The sequence below is a fragment of the Canis lupus genome, chromosome 7 (assembly GCF_003254725.2).
Source record: "Canis lupus dingo isolate Sandy chromosome 7, ASM325472v2, whole genome shotgun sequence".
NCBI lineage: Eukaryota > Metazoa > Chordata > Mammalia > Carnivora > Canidae > Canis > Canis lupus.
In genome coordinates, this window is record NC_064249.1 from 74,161,835 (window position 1) to 74,180,379 (window position 18,545).

Below are 18,545 nucleotides of genomic sequence, written 5' to 3' on the forward strand. Positions count from 1 at the left end.
CTTTTCTTGCTAAAAACTTTTTTTTTTTTAAGTTTCAGAGTTTACTGTCTGAGGGAGGCTTATGAAGGCTATGCTTCCTGAATCTAGAATGTGCAGAAAGTCTACAGCTATAAATGTCTCCACAGCAAATGGGCTGTGTGGCGTGCTACAACCACAGCCTGCTAGGTAATTTATGTTGCTTAGGGACTGTACTTTTCTAATAGATTGAACTGTTAGTTTTCAGGAGGATTTAATGAAATATTGAACCAGATGCCACTGGTCTGCCATGAATGTGGGACTATGAGAAATGAGGAAATGTTGCTTGGTAAACAGCTAGGACCTCTGTGAGGGGGGAACATGTTGGGGCCTCAGTGAAAGCAAATCACAGGCAAGAGAAACATGGCAGGCTTCGTATAAATGTGTCTGCATCCACGTCCTATGCTCATTTAGAATAATAGGAGGCTGTGTCTAGCCCAGGGCCCTTTTGATTTTCCAGAAAAATCATCTGAATCTGGAGGTAGGGAATAGGGGCTGAGGTTTTTCTGGGTCATTACTGTTGGCCAGTGTTAGTCCTCTGACTGGCCCTGTAATTCCACTGGATATGCTTTTGCTGTATTCCTGTTTTCAACAATATTATCGGATAATTGGCATCAGGATTGAACTAGCGGAGTTTTGCGAAGAAAACAGTGTCTTCAGAATGAGAATCTTACGTGTCACTGTGAGAGCCCTGACAATTAGACTCCTTCTTAACACTTTAGAACTCTTACCAACTCCTCCCCCCCCTTTTTTTTTAATTACCAATGTCAGGACAAGAGGTTGTTTCTCAAGGAAAAAAATCTGCAACTTATAAGTTCAAATTTTGATTTTTCTCATTAGGAAAGACAAGTATTGCTAGAGAAGTTTTTTTTCCTCTTCTCTATGAGCAATTACTTCAACTTCCAACACTTTCTTGAGTATCATCCAATTTATTTTGCTTAAGATTTTAAAAGTTAGTATTTTTTTTAAAGTTGGTATTTTAAAAGATATCTCTAGTTGTCCTGTTTTATCTATTTTTCTAGAAAAAAATACTAGTTTCAGGTGTACAGGGCAGTGATTTGACATTTATATACATTACAAAATGCTCACGGTAAATGTAGTTACCATCTGTCATTGTACAAAGTTATTACAATATTACTGACTATATTCCCTGTGCTATACTTTTCATCCCCGTGACTGATTTATTTTACAACTGAAAGATTGTACCTCTTTATCCCCTTTGCTGATAAGACAACCTTCTAGTTGTCCTGTTTTACAGAGCTTTCTTGTTTCTGCATGGCCCATCCTGACCAGTGCCTAAGTGCACTTGGCCAAGAGCCACGTGCAATGAAAAGGGGCCTGGCATAGTTCTGTGCAAATTTATTTGCCAATTAAAACAAAATTTGTGAGTTTAAAGATGAACAGTCAAGTCCATAAGGATTCATGTCCGTGGGGATGTTCTCTGTCGAAATAACTAAATGTCCAGTGTAACTTGGATTAACTTTTAACAATGTGAAATTGAAAGTCATCAGCTCCCTCTAAATACTTTTGGAATGGAGTAGGTGATATCACTGGAAATCTTGTTTATGTAATTCTTTCTGTCTGGCCCCAGGCCAGTCCTTAGTAGCTGATCCTAGAAAAGAAGCTGAAAGCTAAAGGAAAGAAGTGATACCTCTTCTTGTCAAGTTAAAACCATAGTGACGGTACATATTTACTTGTACCCATTTTATAGGACAGGAGTTTTCTTGCAGGTCATTCAAGGGAATCCTAGTGGATAAAAAACTATTAAGCTGCTTCAGAAAATGAGTAAGCTCATCCTGGTTTGGAAGAACAGGCATTGAGTTGTGTCTAGGGCCTGGGTTTTAGCCCCGGTAAGGTCACAGTCATCCATGACCTCCGGCAAGTCGTAGAACCTTTCTTGGCCTCTCTGTTCAATCCACAAGAACTGCAGATAATGTTTCTGGTTGCTTAGCACTGCTGATACCTTATTCTCACATTACCAACTCTGATCTTCACAACAAAGAAATAGATTAAATAAATTAAAACACGGATAGCTCCTATGAGAACTCTAGACCAATTATTTGATTTGTTCATTTCTGTGACACTCACTCCAGCCTGTCAGATCTGTAGCCTCAAATGAATAGGGAAGCTTGTTTCCTGTTATATAAAGTCCACATTTTGGCTACAAATAAAGTCTGGAACTTGTTTTAGTCTCCTGTACACCTGCTCTTGCCCTCAGCTACTCCTTTTAGAGAAGTAAGGATTTATTGCTGTTCCAGCATAGTGCACATCACATCATGGGCTTAAGGGAAAACATGATTTAATAAACAAAGATTGATAAATACATTTTCAGATATTTTTCCTCATGTCACTCTGATTTATATGATGGATAAGGATAGCCTATGGGAGCAGAAGGGAAATTTCAAGGAAACCTGTGGCTCTGATTTTCTGGTACTGTGTGACCATCCTATCGCAAAACACCTTTGGTATGTCAACAACTAGTCTTGAATGAGGCCCATATGGACTCACTTGACACTGTCATTAATTGTACCAGAGCATGATGATACATAAAACAAAGCCCTGCATATATGTGTGTACATATGTGTATGTATATATACACACTAAGCACATATACTTTTTTCTTGATTTATGATGTTCCTGTTTCATCATTCTTGATAAGAGATTGTACTCAGTTCGGGGTTTAGGAATGGTAGAGTGACATATTGAATCATTCAGTAAATACTTGAGTGTGTGCTTATTCGGGGCACACACTAGGAGTTGTGGAAGCAATACATATCAGACTAATCCAAAATCTCAAGAGCATTATAGGCTAGTCAGAAACAAAAGCCATGTACATAAACTCAATATTAGGTTGAAAATGATAAAACACCATAGAATATGTGAATAAAGTCTTGGCAAATTCCGAAGGAAAACTTCCTTTCAGGTGGAAGGATTATGAGAACTATAAGGAGGAAATGGCAAGATCTTCAAACATAAAAAAATGTAAAACAGCATGTGTTGAAGTATTATTATTAATAATGATCATTTTCATAGTGTTTCATAACACTTGCTGTAACAGAGCACCTAGCTTGCTCATTTCATGTCAGTATGGGTGCAGAGTGATTAAAACAGGTCAGATCAGAAGAGTACTGCTTTCCATCAGGGAACATTGGTCCATTTGCAAACAATCAAAATGAGTGTGATTGGGGAAGTGAACTTAAAGATTGACGCAAAGACAAGTGGGTTTGGGTTTCGCGACATCAGAATGGGTAATAGAGTTAACTTGATGAAAGAAATTATCGACCTAACAGTACAAGTGTAATTCCACAGAGCATAGGAAACTCTTCAATGCAGAAATAGTAAGGCAGTAAGAAGAGGGGAAAAATACCCTAGGAGAAAGTGCAATTTGCTACCCCTTTTTAAAATAAAAAATGAATTGCTCCATGAGTAAGAATGAACGCACTTTCTTATTAAAAATAGGTTTGTCTTATGATTGCCTGTTACTGTTTGAATCATAACTTCCAACTGCTGGTTTCATTCAAAAGAAGCCATTAAACTCTCATACTTCTTGAATGTGCCCAGTGTGTGAAAGCTTTAATTAAATCTACAAGGAGAGCCTTAAAAGAACAAGAATCAAATTAATTGCAACATGGGCCACGCATTTGTTTCCCTGACAGTCCCTGTGCTTTGGAGAGAAAGCAATTCTGGGTGCCTCTATCTGAATTAGTAAACTCAGTATCACTTTCCATTAGCATGGCCGCTCAGTGCCATGCATCTCCTCTCTGACACTGTTTACATGTTAATGCCTGCACAAATAGAGTTTGTTCCAAATGGTTTGCTATAGGATTCCAAAGCAGTAAATCCATGAGGTGGAATAAGTGGCCTTCTGCTTTCTACATCACCCGCTTTCTGAGTTCCTCTCTAGACTGAGCTTCATAATTAGACTGCAGAGTAATTAAAGAAAATTCAGCACATGCAAACGGGCAAAGGATTGCCTGCTAATTATGGTGGTTATACCATCGTCAAGAAAAATTAATTTCTAATATTATTCTCTGGCTTTTCAGTGACCTAGAATGTAAACTAAGGAAATGATGTTTTGTGCCCGAGAAGGACTTATACAACGGAGTTAATCAGTATTTGTCCCATCAGGAAATTAGATATAAAAGCATATATTTGAAATTTTAGACCTACCCCCCCCCAAAAAAAAGACTCCAGAATTCCTATAAAAACTTCAATGTGTAATTACTTTGTTTTTATTTTTCATGTTGGTTTTGGAAGATGTTGTTTTTTACTCTGTCAATAGTACAGTATAATCACACCAGCAATCTGAAATATTCCCTCCTGTACCAACTTGAGACATTTACAATTGGGAATTTAATTAGACAGTGTATAATTTTCTTGTTTTAAGGTCTTCCACCTATTAATACCTTAGGCCAAATGTTTAAAGCCAGCGAACTGTGACTGGTTATATTCAGCTTTCTGTGAAGGAAATAGCCCTAAGCAAGGTGGCGTGGTTTAGCATGCTGAGTCAAACAGGTATCTGAAGGTAATTTTTTGGTTGCACATAGTTTAGAATTAGAACTGAAGGGATTTCCACTTTGAGACATTGCATATTTTAACATGGATTGTTTCACAGGCTGAGAATTACATTTTCTCACTGAAACTGTAAAGCAGATTTATTTGTGAGTTGTCTGCCTTTACTGCTACATGTTTTCTTCCTTGCTCCTCATTTCTGTAATGCCAAAGACTGAAAATACAAGCCTGTGTTATTCCTATGACGGAGAAGGGGGGGATCCCCACATTTTTAGAATTTGGAGCTTTGCATGTTAATTAAGAGAAGGAATATTCACAAAGTATTAAAAATTAAAGATTTAGTCCATCCAGGGTCAAATGGGAAATTTAAAAATGTATGAGTTTATATTGTTAATAGTTTCCTAAGGGCAAATTCATCCCATATTTGAGCGATTAATGAATTGCTTGTTGTGTGGCAGTATAATAGAGAGAAAGAGTACAGTTAGACATAATCTAGAAGTTCTTTTTGGAAACAAGCTAACAAAGGAGGCTGTGTAATCTCTATCCATTGCAACTTCTAAAAATAGGTTGGATAACCATCTATCTTGAGGGACTTCAGAATGATATGCCCAGAGGCAGGGAGTTAGATCTGGAGACTTCTTAAGTCCCTTCCATTTTGTAATTCCCATAATTATTCGTGCAAATATAAATCCGGACCACATGATTTTCTTTATTCCAGTTGTCATTGTGTGAAAAAAAAAAAAGATCCCCAATTCAGCACTTCCATTATAGAATGTTGCTGTCAATTACTAGGCTTAACCCCAATAATAAGAAAGGGAACCAAAGTGCACATCATCACCAGTAGGATGGTAATTTGTGATGTCTTTTGAACTTCCAAATGACTGTTGCATAAAGGGCTAAGAGAAAGGTCATGCGAAGCTTAGCTTCAGACATACCCTGTTGTTCCTCAAAAAAGATTTTGCTCTGATTTAGCAAAATACCAACAGCCAGTCGGGGGAGAAAAGATCAAGGCCAATAACCTTCCGAAAGGGAAGTTAACCTCAGCAATAAATGATGGCTGTTGCCTTCTCTCAGTACTACACACACATACAGAATTGATTAATAATACCCTGCATCATGGCTTCTTGAAAGCCTCGTGATGGCTTCAGTTCTAATTACTTTTGGGTCAGATTGATCTTTTCTTTCAGATTTTTCATCTTTTCTTTCTACCCCTTCTCGTTTCTGCCCTTTCTCTGTACCCTGACTTCATTATTTTGTACTTCTTTTTACATTTTTTCTATCAACTCCATATTCTCCCGCCTTTCTGAGGGGAGATGTGTTTTCTTTTTACTCATTCAAATACTGGTAGCCTTGGGGAACAAGAAAAATTATTTTAAGTTTTTTTTTTGTACCTTTTTAAAAGCATGAAAAGCTTTCTTAGCCTTGTGGTGTATGCTTCCTCAGCCCATCATCCACTCAACAAAATAAGCAGTTTCCTTAACATTTCATTACAAAGTTTTCCATGCCTCTTGATTTATTTATTCATTCAACAAATTGAGAACCCATTACATGCCAGGCACTGTTCTAGACATCGAGAATAGAGCGGTGAGCAAAATAAACAGAAATCTTGACCCCTCTGGAAATTCAAAAATTACCTTAGAAATTTTACAATAATAAGCAGTAATCAGGGAGGAAAGAGGAAGAGTGAAGAGGGCTTTTGCCTTTCTCCATGCATACCCCAATCTTCTTCCTTGTGGTGGACAGTGGCTACATGACCATGGTCTGCAAAGACCAGCCCATAGGAGGCACGGCCGTGGTGAGAGGCAGAGATGCATCAGAGTTTCTGCAGGGCCGGCAAGGAGCACAGATGCAGGAGCAGATGGGACAGCAGGAGGAGAAGGCATCCTCTGGCAGAGCTGTGCCCCCGGCCCCAAGCCTGTTGCAAGAAGGCCGAGGCCTCTGCCGATGGGGATGTAAGAGCAGGTGACCCAGAGCTGAGCTGTGCCTCACTGGGAGATGCAGGGGGCCCGGCGGAGGCCTGGAGCAAGTAGCCTTCCCAAGTGTACCAAAGCCTGGACTACAGTGCAGAGGGGCAGGGAGGCTGAACCAGACTAAGTGCAAAAGGCAGCCGACCTCGTGCCAGAAAGGTGACGGCCTTGAGCAGCCGTGATTCTGCCTGAATCAGGTATTTGCTGCTGCTCGTGCATCGCAGGAAAGTAACATTGCATTAGGAAATATCTCCATTGGCTACTTCCCGTGACCTTCGGCTGCATCAAGCAAACCCAGGGCCCCACGGGAAGGTGGACCTGCCCCAGGTTTGCCCCACGTTACCAGTTCAGGACCCACTTCCCTTCATCAGCGCCGGCAGTGTTGCAAAGATCGCTCTCGTTGCAGAGCATCTGAAAGGTAGTTCAGCCTGTCAGGATTTCCTAAGGGGCACCTGGGTGGCTCAGCAGTTTAGCACCAGCCTTCAGCCCAGGGTCTGATCCTGGAGTCCCGGGATCGAGTCCCACGTCAGGCTCCCTGCATGGAGCCTGCTTCTCCCTCTGCCTGTGTCTCTGCCTCTCTCTGTGTGTCTCTCATGAATAAATAAATCAGATCTTTAAAAAAAAAAAAAAAAAAAAGATTTCCTGCAAAAGAGGAAACTGTAAATCAAAGGGAGCTTATTCTTTTTAAAATGTTTTGATTCAATTTTAGAATGATAATGAGCGGCATTAGTTTGGGGGCTTTAATTATACTGGGTCTCTGGCTCACCTTATGAGCTGCCTTTGATAGTTTTAGTCCTTATTTTAATTTAATTATGTTTCCTGTGCTGTGATTACATCATGAAAGGAAGGCCCTTGGATTTGTTCATTGTAGTGCAAAATTGAATAGGGTGGGTGGATGTATTTATAGTTGCTGAATCTATTAAAGAATCACACTTATCTGATTTATTTTAAAGAAGTGTTCACCTCCGAGGCAGGGATAGAGCTCTGAGATTGATTTAGCTAAATTCATGTATTTTAAACATTTTAAAGTTAAAATGACCTGTTATGAAAATTGCACCAGTTAGAGTTCTCTTTTCTCTTGAATCGCCTTGTTGCTAGATTTATTTCCAAATGAGAATCATCTAAGGGTACACAGATATCTAGCCCCTACCTTAAGTTTCCCCAAATAAAGAATAAGCAGCGATCTTTATTTTTTAAAAAGCACCTCAGGTGATCCTGTTTGGAAACTGCTATCTACCCAAAAGCACATGCTAGACACATAAAATAACAGATTACATGATGGCATTGATAGCTTTCTCATCTCTAGAAAGCTAACCCATGTGTAGTATAAAATATTCAGAGAAGGAAAGCACCATGAAAATGGGAAAATAATCTAATATCTTCCCTCCTACCCCCGAGTTCAACGATTATTCTGATGGTCATCTTTTCATACATCACCATGTATGTGCACACGTATGGGTACAACATAGCTCATTTTTTTCACAAACCACCTTGCCACACCAAGAGTTAATTATATTCAACAATTTCATTGTAATCAATGACCACTCCCATGTGTGGCCCACAAAGTTGCTCTCCGTGGACAGCTGTCCCCTCTGTTTCCACATCAGTGACGCTAGTCCACCTCCATAGGAATATTCTGTAATCTTTTAGAATTCCCTAGAGGATCATTCATTCAGCATTTTAGATGGCTTTAACGATAGTAACTGCAGTAGGAGAAACGGTGGTAGGGGCAGGAATAGCAAACAATTCTATAAAACTATATGCTGGGCATCATTCTAAACCCTTTATGTAACTGTTTAATCCTTAAAATTCTATTTTTATTCCATTTTGCAGCTGGAGAAACTTAGGTACACAGAGGTTAAGTGACTTTCCAAAGTCACAGAGTTGACAAATGATGGCCCTAGCTCTTGAACTGAAGCAGCCAACTCCAGAATATCTGGTTAGCACCATGTTACACTCAACAGGCGAGGCACAATGCAGAGTGAAATACAGTGAAAGCCTAAGGTGGCCTCATGCCTGCCTTTGTGGGCCTCACACTGTAGTTGAAAAGACAGGTACTAATAAACTAATCACAAAATGAACATGCAAATGCTCTGTGAATGATGTACCAGAAAGCGAGGCACGGGGTCTTCTATCTACAACCCCATAATAGGGGGAGTGACTTAGCATGATCTGAGAAGGTTTCACTCAAGAAGAGACTCCAGTGAGATCTCCAAGTTGAAAGGAGTTAATGAGATGAAGTTGAAGATAGAGCATTCTAAGCAGTGGAAACATCTGCCATGGGCCCCGTGTCAAGAGGGAACATGGCAAGTCTGAGTAACTGGGAAGAGGCCAGGTTGAGAGAGGCTTCTCTGGGAGGGAGGCAGAACCTGGCAGGCAAGGAGGCTGGGGTAGCAGGGTGGAACCACTGCAAGATGCGTTCTAGGTTGGGGGTCGGACCTGGAGAGTTTTCATCTCTTCTGAAAGGGAAGGGAAACCACTCTTGTGTTTCAAGTCAGAGCATCATGCAAACAGATTTGTTTTCAAAGCAGTCTCTGGTGATGGTGTGGAGAGCAGATTGGAGTGGGGCCAGTCTGGCTTGGAGAGTCCTGTAGGGAACAGTTGCAAGTGAAAACAGAAGCCTACACCAGTTGGCAATGAGGAGCCGGAGAAGACTGGACAGATTTAAGAGGTGAAATAAACAGGACTTGGATAGAAGGCAGCCAGGGCGAGGCATTCGGAGAAGGAATGTCGGTGCTGTGCACCAAGCTGGCCAAAATACGGCAGTCAAGTCGCACACCAGATGTGGCATCTGTGCCCACCTGGAGAGCGTGTGGACTTCAGGGCGGTTGTCATGAGAATCACACACGTTTCTTTGTAAGCCGCTTTACCCTTGAAGAACAGCTCTCCTGTGGGCATTGAACAATACATCATGCTTTATTCCATTTGCCTTTTGGAGATTTGTATGCAGATGGCAATTTCAGATGCTTATATTTAATATCCTATTTTTTTCTGTTTCTTTCCAGCCATTCTTGAAAGCATACAAGCTTTCCATCTCATGAGCTAAAAATATATTTCATTACAGAAACAGAAGAAACTGTCCGAAGGTGTAGGCTTCTAAATCCAAAAAATAAATTAAACTTGCTAACATTAATTATTTCCCAGGTATTTGTGGAGAGGTAGAAAGGAAATGTTCAGCAGTGTCTCATTTTTAAAAGGTAAAACAAAACAAAACAAGTCCAGGAGGCACGCAGTTATAGCATAAAGCTAGCCACGGTTGTGCATAAAATTTGAATACTGTATAGTCAGAGGATGGTTCCTCCTGCGTTTTATACAAAGGATGCACACAGCTGGGATTTTTACAGTCCTTCATTATAACAGCAGCCAACATTTTTCTGCACACTATAACTCTGAAACAACTCATAATTTTGAAGCAAACTCTGTAGGAGATATTTAAGTGAATAATGCTGTTCTATAATGAAAAGAGCACCTAATGCGTCCCATATACAAGTCAGTGCATTACCATAATGTTAAAGAAATGCCCGTCTTCAGGATCTGTCCCAGGTCACCGGGGTTGGCATATCTATTGTTTACATTGAGCCCTTGAAAGCCAATGGTTAAAGAATGCTCTGTTTGTTGAAATTTGGTGAGCGCAAATACCTTGACAGTAAAGACTATTAAGCTGATGATCTTCACTGTGAAATTTCTCTTAGTTTCACTATAGCCAATTTAATGGACAAAATGTGATTTTTCTTAAAATGAGGGGGTGTACATCGGAAACACCATGAGAACTTTTTCTTTTTGAAACAGGTTCATACGGCACCCCTGACTTGCTAAGAATCTCCAGGGATGGTGCATAAGCATGTTTAAAAATGTGTAACATAAAAAAAGTTACACTGCTCCCAGTTAAAAGCCACCAGATCAATAAGACAAGAGGTAGTGGTCACAGTCAAGTAATCTTTCAGAAAATGCCTTTCTGAAGATTGCTAGGTATAAGTTATTTTGGTTTTGTTTATTCAAAGATCTCAGAATTGAAAGGGAAGTGAAGAAAGCATCCCCTGTTTTTTAGAAATCAGCTCACATCAGGGGCGGTTGCTGATACTTCTGAATGTTCAGGACAAGGATGTAGTGACTGCTCTGTAGACATCAGCGTGGACGGTATCGTGTCCACTCAGTCCTCCTTGGGAGAGCTAAGGCATTTCTGCTGCTAAGGCAGCCAGTTTTTTTTTTTTTATTGGACCCTCAGCCCCAAATGAGATCATAACAAAGCAGTGTTTGAGAACTGTGTCTCTGCCTGAGATTGGCATCCCTCAAAGCTGCTGTGTGAGGCCTTCATTTGTTCCTTGCTTGAAGTGGAGCAGAGGAAATGTAACCCATTGCCTGAGCGGTGTGGAGGCTGCCACTGCCCATGGGTCACCTCTTCAACTGCCCTGCCCCCAGAGTGACCAGGGCAACTTGCTCATCGCCCAGACACTTTAAAGAATTCTCTTTTAAGATGCAGTGAGATACTGTTAGTAAGTGTGATTTATTGGCATATAAATTGGTTGTGTTATAAATTGTCAAGAATATGTCCATCTTTATTTACAGTTGCTTTTTTACCTTTGTTTACTTAAAAAAAATCACAACTGATAATGCCATATTTGAAACACATACTCAGTCCCAACCCTGTAAGACTGGGTTTACCTTATCTCGTTCTGAAACCGATAGCACAGTTAGAGCCACTAACATACTTTCTCTAGTGTCTGTTCTAGACTTCCTTGGATTTCAGAAAGATAAAGATAATACAGTGTCTCTAAGAATCAGTAATTAAATTTTATCTGAATCTCTTATATTTCAGTCCACTCTGTTTGAAAATAATAAATCCATGTTCTCCTTATATGTAGTAACTCCTTATAAAGTACAATTAATTTACAGATAAATCAGACTTCCAATACCTAGATTTCTTTTTTTTTTAATTTATTTCTTATTGGTGTTCAATTTACTAACATACAGAATAACCCCCAGTGCCCTTCACCCATTCACTCCCACCCCCCGCCCTCCTCCCCTTCCACGACCCCTAGTTCGTTTCCCAGAGTTAGCAGTCTTTACGTTCTGTCTCCCTTTCTGATATTTCCCATACATTTCTTCTCCCTTCCCTTATATTCCCTTTCACTATTATTTATATTCCCCAAATGAATGAGAACATATAATGTTTGTCCTTCTCCGACTGACTTACTTCACTCAGCATAATACCCTCCAGTTCCATCCATGTTGAAGCAAATGGTGGGTATTTGTCATTTCTAATAGCTGAGTAATATTCCATTGCATACATAAACCACATCTTCTTTATCCATTCATCTTTCGTTGGACACCGAGGCTCCTTCCACAGTTTGGCTATCGTGGCCATTGCTGCTATAAACATCGGGGTGCAGGTGTCCTGGCGTTTCACTGCATCTGTATCTTTGGGGTAAATCCCCAACAGTGCAATTGCTGGGTCGTAGGGCAGGTATATTTTTAACTGTTTGAGGAACCTCCACACAGTTTTCCAGAGTGGCTGCACCAGTTCACATTCCCACCAACAGTGTATGAGGGTTCCCTTTTCTCCGCATCCTCTCCAACATTTGTTGTTTCCTGCCTTGTTAATTTTCCCCATTCTCACTGGTGTGAGGTGGTATCTCATTGTGGTTTTGATTTGTATTTCCCTGATGGCAAGCGATGCAGAGCATTTTCTCATGTGCATGTTGGCCATGTCTATGTCTTCCTCTGTGAGATTTCTGTTCATGTCTTTTGCCCATTTCATGATTGGATTGTTTGTTTCTTTGGTGTTGAGTTTAATAAGTTCTTTATAGATCTTGGACACTAGCCCTTTATCTGATAGGTCATTTGCAAATATCTTCTCCCATTCTGTAGGTTGTCTTTGAGTTTTGTTGACTGTATCCTTTGCTGTGCAAAAGCTTCTTATCTTGATGAAGTCCCAATAGTTCATTTTTGCTTTTGTTTCTTTTGCCTTCGTGGATGTATCTTGCAAGAAGTTACTATGGCCGAGTTCAAAAAGGGTGTTGCCTGTGTTCTTCTCTAGGATTTTGATGGAATCTTGTCTCACATTTAGATCTTTCATCCATTTTGAGTTTATCTTGGTGTATGGTGAAAGAGAGTGGTCTAGTTTCATTCTTCTGCATGTGGATGTCCAATTTTCCCAGCACCATTTATTGAAGAGACTGTCTTTCTTCCAATGGATAGTCTTTCCTCCTTTATCGAATATTAGTTGCCCATAAAGTTCAGGGTCCACTTCTGGATTCTCTATTCTGTTCCACTGATCTATGTGTCTGTTTTTGTGCCAGTACCACACTGTCTTGATGACCACAGCTTTGTAGTACAACCTGAAATCTGGCATTGTGATGCCCCCAGATATGGTTTTCTTTTTTAAAATTCCCCTGGCTATTCGGGGTCTTTTCTGATTCCACACAAATCTTAAAATAATTTGTTCTAACTCTCTGAAGAAAGTCCATGGTATTTTGATAGGGATTGCATTAAACGTGTATATTGCCCTGGGTAACATTGACATTTTCACAATATTAATTCTGCCAATCCATGAGCATGGAATATTTTTCCATCTCTTTGTGTCTTCCTCAATTTCTTTCAGAAGTGTTCTATAGTTTTTAGGGTATAGATCCTTTACCTCTTTGGTTAGGTTTATTCCTAGGTATCTTATGCTTTTGGATGCAATTGTAAATGGGATTGACTCCTTAATTTCTCTTTCTTCAGTCTCATTGTTAGTGTATAGAAATGCCACTGATTTCTGGGCATTGATTTTGTATCCTGCCACGCTACCGAATTGCTGTATGAGTTCTAGCAATCTTGGGGTGGAGACTTTTGGGTTTTCTATGTAGAGTATCATGTCATCGGCGAAGAGGGAGAGTTTGACTTCTTCTTTGCCAATTTGAATGCCTTTAATGTCTTTTTGTTGTCTGATTGCTGAGGCTAGGACTTCCAGTACTATGTTGAACAGCAGTGGTGAGAGTGGACATCCCTGTCTTCTTCCTGATCTTAGGGGAAAGGCTCCCAGTGCTTCCCCATTGACAATGATATTTGCTGTGGGCTTTTCATAGATGGCTTTTAAGATGTTGAGGAATGTTCCCTCTATCCCTACATTCTGAAGAGTTTTGATCAGGAATGGATGCTGTATTTTGTCAAATGCTTTCTCTGCATCCAATGAGAGGATCATATGGTTCTTGGTTTTTCTCTTGCTGATATGATGAATCACATTGATTGTTTTACGGGTGTTGAACCAGCCTTGTGTCCCAGGGATAAATCCTACTTGGTCATGGTGAATAATTTTCTTAATGTACTGTTGGATCCTATTGGCCAGTATCTTGTTGAGAATTTTTGCATCCATGTTCATCAGGGATATTGGTCTGTAATTCTCCTTTTTGGTGGGGTCTTTGTCTGGTTTTGGAATTAAGGTGATGCTGGCCTCATAGAACGAATTTGGAAGTACTCCATCTCTTTCTATCTTTCCAAACAGCTTTAGGAGGATAGGTATGGTTTCTTCTTTAAACGTTTGATAAAATTCCCCTGGGAAGCCATCTGGCCCTGGACTCTTGTGTCTTGGGACGTATTTGATGACTGCTTCAATTTCCTCCCTGGTTATTGGCCTGTTCAGGTTTTCTATTTCTTCCTGTTCCAGTTTTGGTAGTTTGTGGCTTTCCAGGGATGCGTCCATTTCTTCTAGATTGCCTAATTTATTGGCGTATAGCTGTTCATAATATGTTTTTTAAATCGTTTGTATTTCCTTGGTGTTGGTAGTGATCTCTCCTTTCTCATTCATGATTTTATTAATTTGAGTCTTCTCTCTCTTCTTTTTAATAAGGCTGGCTAATGGTTTATCTATCTTATTAATTCTTTCAAAGAACCAACTCCTGGTTCTGTTGATCTGTTCCACAGTTCTTCTGGTCTCGATTTCATTGAGTTCTGCTCGAATCTTTATTAACTCCCTTCTTCTCTTGGGTGTAGGATCTATTTGCTGTTTTTTCTCTAGCTCCTTTATGTGTAAGGTTAGCTTTTGTATTTGAGTTCTTTCCAGTTTTTGAATGGATGCTTGTATTGCGATGTATTTCCCCCTTAGGACTGCTTTGGCTGCATCCCAAAGATTTTGAATGGTTGTATCTTCATTCTCATTAGTTTCCATGAATCTTTTTAATTCTTCCTTAATTTCCTGGTTGACCCTTTTATCTTTTAGCAGGATGGTCCTTAACCTCCACGTGTTTGAGGTCCTTCCAAACTTCTTGTTGTGATTTAGTTCTAATTTCAAGGCATTATGGTCTGAGAATATGCAGGGGACAATCCCAATCTTTTGGTATCGGTTCAGACCCGATTTGTGACCCAATATGTGGTCTATTCTGGAGAAAGTTCCATGTGCGCTTGAGAAGAATGTGTATTCAGTTGAGTTTGGATATAAAGTTCTGTAGATATCTGTGAAATCCATCTGGTCCAGTGTATCATTTAAAGCTCTCGTTTCTTTGGAGATGTTGTGCTTAGAAGACCTATCGAGTATAGAAAGAGCTAGATTGAAGTCACCAAGTATAAGTGTATTATTATCTAAGTATTTCTTCACTTTGGTTAATAATTGATTGATATATTTGGCAGCTCCCACATTCGGGGCATATATATTGAGGATTGTTAAGTCCTCTTGTTGAATAGATCCTTTAAGTATGATATAGTGTCCCTCTTCATCTCTCACTACAGTCTTTGGGGTAAATTTTAGTTTATCTGATATAAGGATGGCTACCCCTGCTTTCTTTTGAGGACCATTCGAATGGTAAATGGTTCTCCAACCTTTTATTTTCAGGCTGTAGGTGTCCTTCTGTCTAAAATGAGTCTCTTGTAGACGGCAAATAGATGGGTCCTGCTTTTTTTATCCAGTCTGAAACCCTGCGCCTTTTGATGGGGTCATTAAGCCCGTTCACATTCAGAGTTACTATTGAGAGATATGAGTTTAGTGTCATCATGATATCTATTCAGTCCTTGTTTTTGTGGACTGTTCCACTGAACTTCTTCTTAAAGGGGAATTTTAATAGTCCCCCTTAAAATTTCTTGCAGAGCTGGTTTGGAGGTCACATATTCTTTTAGTTGCTGCCTGTCTTGGAAGCTCTTTATCTCTCCTTCTATTTTGAATGAGAGCCTTGCTGGATAAAGTATTCTTGGTTGCATGTTCTTCTCATTTAGGACCCTGAATATATCCTGCCAGCCCTTTCTGGCCTGCCAGGTCGCTGTGGAGAGGTCTGCTGTTACCCTAATACTCCTCCCCATAAAAGTCAGGGATTTCTTGTCTCTTGCTGCTTTAAGGATCTTCTCTTTATCTTTGGAATTTGCAAGCTTCACTATTAAATGTCGAGGTGTTGAACGGTTTTTATTGATTTTAGGGGGGGATCTCTCTATTTCCTGGATCTGAATGCCTGTTTCCCTTCCCAGATTAGGAATGTTTTCAGCTAGAATTTGTTCAAATACATATTCTGGCCCTCTGTCCGTTTCGGCGCCCTCGGGAACCCCAATTAAACGTAGGTTTTTCTTCCTCAGGCTGTCGTTTATTTCCCTTAATCTATCTTCATGGTCTTTTAATTGTTTCTCTCTTTTTTCCTCAGTTTCCCTATTTGCTATCAACTTGTCTTCTATGTCACTCACTCGTTCTTCCACCTCGTTAACCCTCGTCGTTAGGACTTCTAGTTTGGATTGCATCTCATTCAATTGATTTTTAATTTCTGCCTGATTAGCTCTAAATTCTGCAGTCATGAAGTCTCTTGAGTCCTTTATACTTTTTTCTAGAGCCACCAGTCGCTGTATAATAGTGCTTCTGAATTGGCTTTCTGACATTGAATTGTAATCCAGATTTTGTAACTCTGTGGGAGAGAGGACTGTTTCTGATTCTTTCTTTTGAGGTGAGGTTTTCCTTCTAGTCATTTTGCTCAGTGCAGAGTGGCCAAAAGCAAGTTGTATTGGGAAAAAGAGAAAAAGAGAGGAGAGAAAGAAGGAAAGAAAAGAGAAAGAGAAAAAAAAGGGAAGAAAAAAAAACACGAAAAAAAAAAAAGAAGAAAAAGAGAAAGAAAAAGAAAGGAGAAAAAAAGGGGGTGGGGGAAGGAAACAAATCAAAAAGCAAAAGAAAACAAAACAAAACAAAAACAAAACAAAACAAAACAAAAAAACAAAAAACAAAAAACAAAAAAAAGAACCACGGGGGAGTATCTTCTGATTCTGTGTACTTTAAGTCCCTTGGCTTCTCCTGGAAGTTGTCAGTCTAGCTGGTCTTTTGGGGGAGGGGCCTGTTGTGCTGATTTTCAGGTGTTAGCACTTGGGGGAGCTGCTGTGCCCCTGCCTGGTGCAGGGCTCAGTGGGGGTTGTTTACCCCCTGAGGCCGCAGGAGGAACAGCCCCAGTGGCGGGGCAGCTCTGGAAACCTGGATTCAGCTCCGGCAGGAACTCTGTGTGCAGGGCCTGGAGGCTCCGGGGCGGGGCCGCTGATCTGCTCAGCTGGGGCAGGAGCGTCCTCGCTGTCCTGGGCCCTCCCGGCCTCTGCCTGTCCCGGGGGAGGCCGGATCCTGGGCTGTGACCCGGCTCCCTGTGCTCCGGAGCCTGCGCTGGTGGATTCGTGCTCCCGGGCCGCGCAGCCCCCTCCGCGGAGCCGCCCCCTCCCCCTCCCCCCTCCCAGCTGCTCCTGGTCCCGCCGAGTGCGCTGCAGCCCTTAGGGAGCTCGGCGCACTCTCCCGGGGCGCAGGTGTCCGTTAGTGTCCCCGGGAGCCCGCAGGCATCCCCGCCCTCCTGGGTCCTGCTCCACCTCCCTGCGAGCCCCTTTCCGCCCGGGAAGGTCGGTGCAGCTCCTGCTCCTCCGGGACGGGGCTCTCCTGTCCTGGGGACACTCGCCCTGGCCTCAGCCCGGCTCCTCGCGGGGCCCCTCCCCCTTGGAGGCCTTTGTTTCTTTACTTCTTTTTCCCCGTCTTCCGACCTTGATAGAAGCGTGAACTCTTCTCACTGTAGCATTCCAGCTGGTCTCTCTTTAAATCTCAGGCCGAATTGATAGATTTTCAGGATAATTTGAAGGTTTTCTAGGTAATTTGGTGGAGACAGGTGATTTGGGGACCCTACTCTTCCGCCGTCTTGCTCCTCCCCCCCAATACCTAGATTTCAAAGGTAACATACAAAATGATTGCTTTATTGAGGACAGAGAATATAGGTGGAAAAATGTGAAAAGACTCTTTAGTCATGGCAGATTTTTTCCTACAACAAGACTTGAGTTTCCTCTTAGTGGAAAAGAAATGGTGTGCAGGAGGCAATGTCACGTGGAACGGGTCATACCTTAATCCTCAAAGGCTGGCATAGAAGAGACTAATTAATGTCTTCTTAGGTGGATGCCTACTAAAAGCAGGAAAGCAGGCGGACCTCTGAAAAGGTCTGCCCTTGCCAAGTAAGGACGTTACAGGGAGGCTGTGGGCTCTATGCAAGTGGCAGCAGTCACACTGAGCTTATTTACAGGTTGCCAGCCAGCCAGGTGGCCACCCTGAGTTCACCTGCAGCCCTGGTGTTGGTAGGACACCCTTCAGGTTGCTGGCTCTTCGTGTAGGCTGTGCCACTTGGTACTGAATCAGGGTGCCTGGAGGTGGAGTTTAAGGTAGAGGTTGGTAGAACACGGGAGGATGTCTGAACACATACCCGGTATTTTCACCTTAAGCATCTTTGCTTCAAGCCTTTTTGCCACCAGGATTTTCACCACGTAACTAATTGGCCATAAGGCAATTTTGCTATAAGAGATAAAATCATGAAAAATAAAAGAGGGACAGTCATGAAAAAGGGCATAAAGAAATTGAAAAGTTAATGACAAAATTAAAGACTACATGGCAAAATATAATGTATTTGAATACCGTACGTTTAAGATGGGTATAGATTCATGGCAGTCCTGTGCAGATACCCAACTATATTTTTGTGGGTTGTACCTAAGCACTTGTCTTCAAAGTCTTTCATTCTTTTTTTTTTTTTAAGATTTTATTTATTAATGAAAGATGACCTGAGCCAAAGGCAGACACTCAGCCACTGAGCCACCCAGGTG

At 41.2% G+C, this 18,545-nt stretch overlaps 1 protein-coding gene across 7 annotated transcripts in view; it reads left to right on the forward strand.

Annotated features, from left to right (window-relative positions):
* PTPRM (protein tyrosine phosphatase receptor type M) overlaps positions 1 to 18,545 on the forward strand; it is a 786,460-nt gene that overhangs the window by 566,860 nt on the left and 201,055 nt on the right. The window lies entirely within an intron of this gene.